This window comes from Misgurnus anguillicaudatus, chromosome 15 (assembly GCF_027580225.2).
Source record: "Misgurnus anguillicaudatus chromosome 15, ASM2758022v2, whole genome shotgun sequence".
NCBI lineage: Eukaryota > Metazoa > Chordata > Actinopteri > Cypriniformes > Cobitidae > Misgurnus > Misgurnus anguillicaudatus.
The window spans coordinates 5,397,820-5,410,496 of NC_073351.2; the positions used below are offsets into that span (position 1 = coordinate 5,397,820).

Consider the following 12,677-nt stretch of genomic DNA (forward strand, 5'->3'; position numbering starts at 1 on the left):
TGTTCTGCTGTTTATCTCTTTACCTTATTCGCAGTTTATTTTAAATGATTTTATTTATGCACTCTTTTGATTTTATGATATGTTGTGCCTGTCGTGTTTCTGGTGAGTCATGGAGTTGAGGTGGATGGTCTGTATGGTGGGTGTTATAAAGAGACTAAAACACAAGTATTTAACCTTTTCTCTTCCCATCCCTCTTTCTGTCCTGGGTATAATTATTAAAAGCTATTCAAATATAGCATGATAAGTTCAGTGTAGCTGTTGTTTGAAAAGAAATCAAGAGATCAAGCTTTAAAAAAGTTTAGAAGATCAGAGTGCCTTAACATGAAATGAACAAATTATAGTTTTTTTTAAATGATTCAGTCTAAATACAGTTGAAAGAGAAAGAATGTGAGCCCTTTGGGCTTGCTTGGATTTCTTCATGGATTGGTCGTGGAATGTGTTCTGGTCTTCATCTGGGTCACAGCAGTGGAGAGACACAGTCTGCTTAAACTATTGCCGCACAAACATTGTGCGTTTTTATGTTTTTATTGAACACAACATGTAAACATTCATAGTGCAGGGTGGAAAAAGTAATAATCTCAACCAAACGTTTCCTATAGTTACAGATCAGACCTGCACAACGGTCAGGAGAAATTTTGGACCATTCCTCTTTACAAAAGTGTTTCAGCTCAGCAATATTCTTGGGATGTCTGGTGTGAATCGCTCTCTTGAGGTCATGCCACAGCATCTCAATCGGGTTGAGGTCAGGAATCTGACTGGGCCACTCCAGAAGGCGTATTTTCTTCTGTTGAAGCCATTCTGTTGTTGATTTACTTCTATGCTTTGGGCCGTTGTCCTGTTGCATCGTCCATCCTCTGTTAAGCTTCAGTTGGCGGACAGATGCTCTTAAGTTTTCCTGCAAAATGACTTGATAAACTTTGGAATTCATTTTTCCATCGATGACAGTAACCCGTCCAGGGCCTGAGGCAGCACAGCAGCCCCAAACCTTGATGCCCCCTCCACCATATTTCACAGTTGGGATGAGGTTTTGATGTTGGTGTGCTGTGCCTTTTATTCTACACACATAGCGTTGTGTGTTCTTTCCAAAAAACTCAATTTTGGTTTCATCTGTCCACAGGATGTTTTGCCAGTAGTGCTGTGGAACATCCAGGTGCTCTTTTGCAAACTTCAAACGTGCTGCAATGTTTTTTTTGGACAGCAGTGGCTTCCTCCGTGGTGTCCTCCCATGAAGTCCATTCTTGTTTAATGTTTTCCTTATTGTAGATTTGTCAACAAAAATGTTAGCATGTGCCAGAGATTTCTGTAAGTCTTTAGCTGACACTCTAGGATTCTTCTTCACCTCATTGAGCATTCTGCGCTGTGCTCTTGCAGTCATCTTTACAGGACGACCACGCCTAGGGAGTGTAGCAACAGTGCTGAACTTTCTCCATTTGTAGACAATCTGTCTTAACGTGTACACATGGACATCAAGGCTTTTAGAAATACTTTTGTAGCCCTTTCCAGCTTTATGTAAGTCAACAATTCTTGATCGTAGGTCTTCTGAGAGCTCTTTTGTGCGAGGCATGGTTCACATCAGACAATGCTTCTTCAGAACAGCAAACTCAAAACTGGTGTGTGTGTTTTATTGGACAGGGCAGCTTTAATCAACACATCCAATCTCATCACATTGATTGGACCCCAGGTTGGCTGACTCCTGGCTCCAATTAGCTCTTGGAGAAGTACTTTTTCCACCCTGCACTATGAATGTTTACATGCTGTGTTCAATAAAAACATGAAAACGTATAATGTTTGTGCGGTATTAGTTTAAGCAGACTGTGTTTCTCTATTGTTGTGACTTAGATGAAGATCAGAATACATTTTATGACCAATTCATCAAGAAATCCAAGTAAGCCCAAAGGGTTCACATACGTTTTCTTTCAACTGTAGTTTTGAAAATCACTGGATTATGAAGGAAAATGCAATTAAAAGCAAAAAAAAAATAAAATCAACCGTAGGCCATACTATGGAGAGCCGGATGTGACTAAATTATAAATAAATAAATGCATGGATAAATATGCGAGGAAATGTAAAAAAACAAAAATACAGAAATAAATACATAAATATATATACAAGGAAATGTAAAAAAACAAAAATAAATAAGTATTTATACCTGTATTTCTGCATTTATGTATAATTTTATTTTTGTCCACATTTATTTATTTATTTATTTATTTATTTATGCATTTATTTATTTTCACTTTTATTTATTTTCACATTTATTTATGTATATATGTATTTATGTCTACATTTATTTATTTTTACATTTATTTATTTATATATTTATTTATTTCCACATTTATTTATTCCTACATTTATTTCTTTATTCATTTGTTCGTCTGTATGCTAATGAGGGGGGCGTGTTTCACCTCAGACTTAGCAATCGATCTCTGAGTGGCAGTGCTGAAGCTTTGAGGCCACAGTGACACCTGCTGGTCTGACCAAGCGAACGAAGTTACACAGGGAGTGAATGACTTACAGATGGCCCAAAACCTTGTCACGTTTTAAATAATTTTTTATCACCATAACTGTTTGTATGTAGGGTCACTACACAGGGCACACGGGTACACACTGCACTCACGACACGGCCGCAAACCGCCATCCGCCCGCGACCTCCAAAATGTCCCGGCACAAATCAACACCAAATGCACGTCATCAACAGATCCGATGACAGACCCCTGGAAGTGGACACCCGAACATGGAAGCGCGTGAAATTATGCACTATTAATCACATTTAATGTAAATGCGCTGGGTGGGGGCCGATCAGAGCCCGAGGCCCGTCCACAAGCAGCCCAGAACGCGGAGAGAAACCAGCGCACGCAAGCACACCGACCAATGCCTCGCCCGAAATGCGGCAGCAAAAGACTTTACATTGGCGTTTGCTAATTTTGCAATGCACAACATGCGACAGCTCGAACCACACGCCATCAAGTGGAATCAGCTGCTCGGGACCAAATCCAACAAAGGGCGATCGCGCAAACGCAGCGAGACACGCATCCAACGCCATGCAGGCGATCCAAAACCAAACCACGGCGAGGCAACGCGCGACTGCAGCGGCTCATGTCCTTTCATTTCAAACCCTCAGATTTTGAGTTCACAGATTTTTTTAAATGAAACGTCCAAAAGATAACGTTGACAGCGACAGAAACAAGCCTTTCTATTGCGGTTATATTTCTCCATATAAATAGATTTTAAAGTTTTAAACCACATATGCATCACCATATATATATATAGCTTATGTCAAGACATAAAGCTATCTCGTGGCATATACTATAATACACAGCCCTTCTTCGCAATGCCAATGCATAGGAAACCCTGGTCGGAAAAAAACAACAAAACCACCACAGAAATTCCCAATGGTTTTCATCAAAATACCAATAGAAATCACCAGCCTCCACCATCATGCTCTGGGACACATTCCATTAGGATTTAATGGCCCCACCAATAGAACCCAACACACACCAGCACAGACCAAGAGAGACCCACAGAGACCACCAGAGCCTCCAATAGACCAACAAAATTCCCATCAAAACCAACAACTCCAACAGAACTTCTGTGATGGTCCACTGTCCCCCAGCAGGGAGTGCAATTATAACATGGCATGGGATTAATGCTTTAATTATAATAACATTTAAAATACAGAAATGATGGAATCAATGGTACGTTTAATGTAAACTAAAACAGCCAGAAGGTGGCGGCAAGTCGCCGTCCCAACGAGCAAGTTCGATCAATTCAGCCGATTCATTTGAATTCTGATTCAGTCAATAACACCACCACATGTTGCTTGCAGGCTGCATTGGTAGTTGTTAGGCTATAGGTTATTGTCAAATATGTTATTATCTGGAAATAACATATTCTTCCAAAACAAAGTCACTGCAACCAATCTCACCAAATATGACACATACCAAATTTGGTGTATAATTAAAACCTCTCATAAAACGTTCACAACACAATTCTATATGTTTTATTACTAATTGGAGCATTGAGATCTCTAGACGACAGCAATAACCTTATTTTTGACAAAAAATATTAAAAATATTGGTATACCATCTGTGTTCATTTATTTTTATGTACAAGGCTCCCTTTATTATATTCTGTGCAAATGTGCATGACTGTATGAACATATATAATGTTTGGTCCTTTTATGTTCATACAGTCATGCACATTTGCACAGAATATAATAAAGGGAGCCTTGTACATAAAAATAAATGAACACAGATGGTATACCAATATTTTTAATACAGTTGAATACTGCAATAAGGTTAGTATAAGATCCAGTTATAGTATTCATTATATATTAATCACACGCCCTTATTTGGGGCTAAGCCCACATATAACCAGTGCTGGCAAAATGGGTTGGAATGTGCTTGGGGATGGGCTAATTTAAATCCACAGGCAAAACAAAAAAAGTCCTTCTGTCAAAAATAAGGCCATTGCCGCCGTCCAGAGATCCCAACGCTCCAATCAGTAACAAAACATATAGAATTGTGTTGTGAACGTTTTATGAGAGGTTTTAATTATACACCAAATTTGGCATGTGTCACACCTGGTGAGATTGGTTGCAGTGACTTTGTTTTGGAAGAATATGTTATTTCCAGATAATAACATATTTGACAACAACCTACAGCCCAACAACCACCAATGCAGCCCGCAAGCAACATGTGGTGGTGTTGTTGACTGAGTCGGAGTTCGGATGGATCGGCTGAGTTGGTCGAGCTTGCTCGTTGGGACAGCGACTTGCCGCCACCTTCTGGCTGTTTTGGTTTGCATTGGGCGTGCCATTGGTTCCATCATTTCTGTATTTTAGATGTTGTTATAATTAAAGCATTGATCTCATGTTGTGTTGTGGTTGCACTCCCTGCTGGAAAGCAGTGGACCATCACGGAGGTTCTGTTGGATTTGTTGGTTTTAATGGGAGTTTTGTTGGTCTATTGGAGGCTCTGGTGGTCTCTGTGGGTCTCTCTTGGTCTGTGCTGGTGTGTGTTGGGTTCTATTGGTGGGGCCACCAAATCCCAATGGAACATGTCCCAAAACATGATGGCAAAAGCCAATGATTTCTATTGGTATTCCAATGAAAACCATCAGGAATTTCTGTGGTGGTTTTGTTGTTTTTTTCCGACCAGGGTTTCCTATGCATTGGCATTGCGAAGAAGGGCTATGTATTATAGTATATGCCACGAGATAGCTTTATGTCTTGACATAAGCTATATATATATATATGGTGATGCATATGTGGTTTAAAACTTTAAAATCTATTTATATGGAGAAATATAACCGCAATAGAAAGGCTTGTTTCTGTCGCTGTCGGCGTTGTCTTTTGGACGTTTCATTTAAAAAAATCTGTGAACTCAAAATCTGAGGGTTTGAAATGAAAGGACATGAGCCGCTGCAGTCACGCGTTACCTCGCCATGATTTGATTTTGGATCACCTGCATGGCGTTAGATGCGTGTCTCGCTGCGTTTGCGCGATCACCCTTTGTTAGATTTAATCCCGAACAGCTGATTCCACTTGATGACGTGTGATTCGAACTGTCACATGTTGTGCATTGCAAAATTAGCAAACGCCAATGTAAAGTCTTTTGCTACCGCATTTCAAACGAGGCATTGATCAGTATGCTTGCGTGCGCTGGTTTCTCTCCGCGTTCTGGGCTGCTTGTGGACGAGCCTCAAGCTCTGATCAGCCCCCACCCAGCGCATTTACATTAAATGTGATTAATAGTGCATAATTTCACGCGCTTCCATGTTCAGGTGTCCACTTCCAAGGGTCTGTCATCAGATCTATTGATGACGTGCATTTGATATTGATTTGTGCCAAGACATTCCAGAAACCACGAACGGATGGCGGCCCACGGCCATGTCATGAGTACAGTATGCACCCGCATGCCCCGCGCAGCGACCCCACACACAAACAGCCATGGTGACAAAAAACCATTTAAAACGTGACAAGGCCTGGGCCCATCCGCAAGTCACCCACTCCCCGTGCAACCTCGCTCGCCCGGCCAGACCAGCAGGCGCCACCGCGGCCTCAAAGCCCCAGCACTGCCACCCAGAGACCGACCGCCAAGTCCGAGGCGAAACACGCCCCCCTCACCAGCACACAGACGAACAAATGAACAAACAAACAAATGCAGGAACAAATAAATGTGGAAATAAATAAATATATAAACAAACAAATGCAAAAATAAATAAATGTAGACACAAATACATACATACACAAACAAATGTGAAAATAAACAAAAGTGAAAATAAATAAATGCATAAATAAATAAATAAATAAATAAATAAATGTGGACAAAAATAAAATTATACATAAATGCAGAAATACAGGTATAAATACTTATTTATTTTTGTTTTTTTACATTTCCTTGTATATATATTTATGTATTTATTTCTGTATTTTTGTTTTTTTACATTTCCTCGTATATTTATTTATGTATTTATTTATTTATAATTTAGTCACATCCGGCTCTCCATACTATTGGCCGCTCAGAGAGCCATGTGATAAGTAATACACACAATAGCCGGGTTTCACAGACAAGTCTCATTTTTAAAACTGTGTGTAGGATCCTTACTAAAAGTCTACGTATGCACAAAAGCCAAAAATAGCATACACCAAAAATTATAAGACTTATAAAACAAAGCAATGTTCCCTTTATAAAGCACAGATCACCTGCAAGTGTGCGTACATGAACCATCCTCAGATCCCACCCTGCAAGCCTCCCATTAAGTTAGTTTTTTATAGATCACAACCTTTATGTGGGAACTGGCGTACGCAGGTTTCCAGAACCGTTTTATGCGTACACACACTTTATAAATGAGATCCCTGGCCTTGTTAAATAAAGACGTTTAAGCATTTTTTAGAAACATGCCTTAGAAAAATATATTACTGGTGTGCATATAAGACGACATCAATGGCACTGGCATAATTTAAGATCGTACAAGCGAGTTATTAAACTTTGAGTCTTGTATAAGGGTTAGTGTTAAAGGAGCATTTCACCCGTAGAAACATTCATCTTTATTGAACGTGCGTCATATATTTAGTCAAAATGTAACATACGTTTGTAGTCTCACTCCATCAACAAAGTTATTGAAATTCCTTATTTCAATGATGCAAAATGATTATTTTTACATCATTGAAAGAATTATGTGCAACAATGAAATCTGTATTTCTCCTGTCTCAGAGGCAACTGAGGAAATGATGCATGACCATTCAAAAACATGACTGGGATCTAACTATACAAAGATTAATGCAAATGGGTGAAGTGTCCCTTTAAGTGCATGTATTCTCTCTCTCTTTCTCAGTCTGTTTATGTGCATGTGTGTGAAAGTAGGACAGAGGTCCTGCAGCTCTCCTCTGTGTGTCTCTGAACACAACAGACTCTTTGTTGAAACTCTTCATTAGGTCTAATACACACACACACACACACACACACACACACACACACACACACACATACATTCTCACTTCCTGTGACACTCCTGCATCAGTTTAGCAAGATCAATGTTTTTTGGTTGAGGTAATGCACCTTTGTATCTGTGTATTGAGATATTTTTGAGGTAATACAGTAATGACTGAATGTTGTGTTTTGTCTTGTGTGATATTATTTATTTAAAATATTAATGCATCGCACTACAAATGAACCGTAAAACTGAACATTTACTTAAAATCAAGCCTTAAAATAGATGAATATTTTACCCACAAAACAAAATATCGCTTGTGTGTAGTGTGTCATGAATATGAGTGTCCAGCAGATGTCCTTATGTCCTTACTTTGTGGATATTGAGAGCCTCAAACAGGTGCAACATTCACTGATACTCAAGAAAACAACACAGAGGTTACGTAAAACTTTAAAAAGAATGATCTATATCAGTTTTTTTGTTGCTGGGAAAACACAGACTAAATATCTTAACTAGCGTCTAAAAGACATGACTAAATAACAGTGTTTATGAGCATAGCCCTGGGCTCTATATGTATTGTGTTGCCTCATTGAGCATCAGTAAATGTTTGTGAAATGAGTTTCTTAATTGTCTTCGGTGATGAAAGATCAATCTCAACATCATACAGTCAATGTTGACATGACCTTCAAGGAATTAAGAAGGATTCCTAATAGAGGCAAGGTTTGAGAAAAGCCAGCTGTATTGTAGAGATTTTTTTAAGTTGGTTTCAGTTAAGCATTACGAGAGTTTCTTGCTAGTTTACGTGATTTTTGTATATTTTCTTCTGTTGGCCTACTGAGATTTCTGTAAGCTGCATTAAAACATCAGATTCAAAGCTGCAGGCTCCCTTAAAAAATAATGAACATTTTCCCACAATTTTCTCAACTTCATGTCATCACTTTAGTTTGCACTTAAATCAATACCTAAAAAGACTTTAAATGTCTATATGATGACAAATTATATACAGATAAAGCATCATCAAGTGTCATCAACCAACACATGATGGTGGTGTCTTTGACAGTACTGACTTTTGGTGTATATTTTAATGATTCTGTTGTTTACTTGTGGTTTTGCTTCAGGATCCAAATTTTCGTATGATATTATTTGAGATCAAAATCAGTGTTGGAAATATGTCAAAGATTATGGGGGTCCCCTATAGCAACACTTTTTGTTGGTCCTGGATCAATGTTTTAATCAAAGAAACCCTAAATTACCCTTAACTCAAACCATAAAGATTTTTACCCCTCAAATTAGTGTGAAATAATAGTTTGAGATAGTTTGAGTTTTAGCCCCTAACCTAATCCTAAATCTTACAATCTGTCCATTTCTCCAGAAAACAGCATGAGATGCACTAGAGAGTTTATTTATTTCACACAGAAATCTTTTGGATTTGTTTATTGCGAAATTGTGACAAATAATGGAATATTAAATTGAAACTAAATATGAAATATAAATTGAGGGGTCCCTCAATGCTTATACCCCCCAGCCCCCCTCAATTCGAACACTGAACAAAACACTTTAGTAAAATGAAAACAAAGAAATAAAGCAAAAAATGTGTATAAATTATAACATTAACCCCATATAGCAAAAAATGTATTTTTAAATATAATTTTTAATAAAATATATTTCATTTTAATCTTTTAAACCATATTTATAGGTTTGTAACAAACAAATGTTTTCTTCCAATGTAATGTAAATGTTTAAAATATATTTATTTTTAAAATATATTTCAAAATATAAATAAAAAAAAAAAGTTAAATTAATTTTGGGCCTTTTTTTGTGTATTTTGAAATATATTTTGAAAAGGTTCAAATTAAATATATTTTCAACTGCAAAAATATACTTGTAATATATTTTATACATACTTTTTCATCATTTTACACTTATACTTTATACATTCAAGAATTAAAATACAAATGTGTTGATCAGTTCAGTTGATAAATTGTATGTATTAAAACAGGTGAAAAATCAAAAATGTGACATTATGCACTTCTGTACATTATGTATTCATATTTAACTTTTAATGTTTAGACATTTCTCAACTCCACAGCAAACAGAGCTATTTTGTGCAGAAGCGTCCTATTATTCAGTCCTTGTTAGCTGTGAGTTGATGTTTGAAGAGATGAAGAGCTATACGTGATGCAGAGGAAGGCATTTGGCAGGACCATCGCTGACCTGCAGGTACTCTTTACATAAAAAACCTCCAGTCTGATCAGGTTTCTCTGCCAGTTGTTTAGTGTGCTTTTAACCTCATGTAAGGTCACAAACACACATTCCCTCTGTAACTCTATCCCTACAGATGCTCAGAGAAATTAAATAAACACCATTATCCTGTTCATTTCTACATAAAGATGAGTAAAATCACTATGATCTAAATCAAGTTTGGACTAATAACAGCTTATCATCATCTGTTTTAAAGTCTCTCTCTCTCTCTCTCTCTCTCTCTCTCTCTCTCTCTCTCTCTCTCTCTCTCTCTCTCTCTCTCTTTCTCTCTCTCTCTCTCTCTCTCTCTTTCTCTCTCTCTCTCTCTCTCTCTCTCTCCTGCACCAGCACAGTACATAACAAGTTTAGATGAGCTAGTTAATTTACCAAATTCAGTATGAAGTAGTATGCAAGGAAACATGAATGACAACTAGGATTGACATACTTTCATAATGTTCTGAACATACACTCTTAAGAAAAAAGGTTCTTCAAAGGTTCTGAAACGATGGTAAAGGTTCTATATAGAACCATAGCTTACTGAAGAACAATTTTTTGCTGAAATGGTTCTTTGTCTTGGCAAAAGGGTTCTTTATTTCCCTCCTTTTTTGATTTTAAATTTAGTCAGTTATTTTCAAGCTGCCTCCTGATTAATTTCACCTGTAAAAGCCATGAATCATCAGTCCTGCTGAACCGCCTGCAGACTAACATCACAAACAGGTAAGAGAGGAAAATAATCATCATTTACTGTTAAAAACCTTCTGAAAATTGAAGTTTTGTGTGTTCTTATTGTAATTTATTTCTTTTATAACAGGTAAACTTTATACTGTAAGTTTCATTCCTTTTAAAGCAGGTAAGCTTCATATTGTTTTAAATGATAGGAGACTCTGCTTTAACAATGACTTAGGATAATGATTTGTTAAAGTGTTCCGAAGCATATACATGTATATTTTACATTAAGTTTATTAAACTAATTATGAAATAAATGTGGTACAACATGCGTTTAGTTTTTTTATTGATATTTCAGAGTTTTTATATGTGAGGTCATCTTGCTGGGAGTGAAGGCAGTGCGTATGACCGCATGATATGAGAGACACATCCTGTATTTAAAGGTGATGTATGCATGTTTCTTTCAATACTGACATTAAAATAATAGTTATTTACTGTTAAAAACATTTTGAAAATTGAAGTTTTGTGTGTTCTTATTGTACTTTATATCATTTATAACAGGTCAACTTTATACTGTAAGCTTCATTCCATTTATAACAGGTAAGCTTCATATTGTTTTAAATGATATATTTAGGGGACTCTACTTTAACAATGACTTAGGATAATGATTTGTTAAAGTGTTATAAAGCATATACATGTGTATTGTACATTAAGTTTATTAAACTAATTATCAGAAGTATGTGGTACAACATGTGTTTAGTTTTTTTTATTGATATTTCAGAGTTTTCATATGTGAGGTAATCTTGCTGGGAGTGAAGGCAGTGCGTATGACCGCTTGATACGAGAGACACATTCTATTTTTAAAGGTGATGTATGCATGTTACTTTCAATCCTGGCATTAAAATAATAATATTTACTGTTTAAACATTTTGTAAATTGAGGTTTTGTGTGTTTTTGATGTACTTTATTTCTTTTATAACAGGTCAACATACTGATGACCAGGTGATGGAGATCTGTGTTAATCACAGCCTGCGTCTCAAGATCAACATGACAACAGCAGACCATCTCTTATCTTACTCTTATCTGACTAAATGTTCAGCATTATTGGAACAAAACAAAGAACATTGGATGGAGTATTGGAGTATTGGATGATCCCGTAAAGAAAATAATATGGACTTTTTTGGTGAGATTCTACAAAGATTGACACAATCCTATTGACTTTTATTTTTACAGTTAATAATGCATTATAAACAACCCATTCATTTGTATTCTATGTCATCGATCTGTTTGTGCTAAAATGTATACATCTGAATGTAATGTCAATAATATGTTAATATTCAGGATTTATTATCATTTGCATGTTTTGATGTTGCATGTCATGATTTTATTGATTTCATGTAATTGTTGTCTATTTAAAATTATTTTAATTGCCAAATTTTATTGTTAATTTATTTAATATTGAAGCCGTTATTTAACATCCATATCTTATTTGAGTAGTGATTTGTTATATTTGCATAATAATTCATATATTTATTCTGATTGTGATTTTAATGCACATATTTATTATTGTATGACACCTCATGTAATGAAAAAGTGAAAATAAAAGTATGTTCTGAAGTCTTGCAATTCTGTTTTTAAACGGTTAAACCTTATAAAGTGCAATAAATAAGTAAAAACAAATAAAAAATAATCCTCCTGACTGCTGATAAATGAAAGGGTTCTTTATAGCACCACTGAGGTTCTATTTAGCACTTTTTCAAGGCAAGGTTCTATATAGAACCATCTAAAAAAGGGTTCTATATAGTACCAGAAAGGGTGCTGCTATTGTTACAAGCTGAAGAACCCTTATTTGGTACTATATAGAACCATTTTTCTTAAGAGTGTATTAGGCTTTTATGAATACAGACATTTGGTCAATAAAATTAATTCTGTAAGAGATAAATTTACTGCTAGTGTTCAGAACAAAGTCAAGCATAAAAATATTTTACCGTGGTTCATGAGGATTTAGCATTAAAGAAAGTTATTAAGACTGGAAGAGACACTGATAGGCTTTGTTACAAAGGTCTGCAAAACAAAGTTATTCGAGAACTGAGAGTAGCTAAATCCAATTATTTTCTTCATCCAATAAATGAGGCTAAAGGTAACAGTAAACTAATTTGGCAAATGACAAATTTGACAAAAGTGCAAGTTAATAAAGTGATACAGTATGTAAAGATGCTCATTATTTGGATACAAGGTTTGTTCAAATTCACAAAGTTTAACTCCAGGTATCAGTCATTTAATTAATTTGTCATTTGAAGGTAATGTTTTGCATGGGTCAATCTACAAAAAAGGTG

The 12,677-nt window shown here is 36.1% G+C and overlaps 1 long non-coding RNA gene across 1 annotated transcript; it reads left to right on the forward strand.

Annotated features, from left to right (window-relative positions):
• Window positions 1-10,810: 10,810 nt before the first annotated feature.
• LOC141349763 (uncharacterized) lies at window positions 10,811-11,959 on the forward strand. Its single transcript, XR_012357786.1, has 3 exons — window positions 10,811-10,941; window positions 11,123-11,207; window positions 11,324-11,959. It is a non-coding gene; the product is annotated as an uncharacterized lncRNA (long non-coding RNA).
• Window positions 11,960-12,677: the final 718 nt, after the last annotated feature.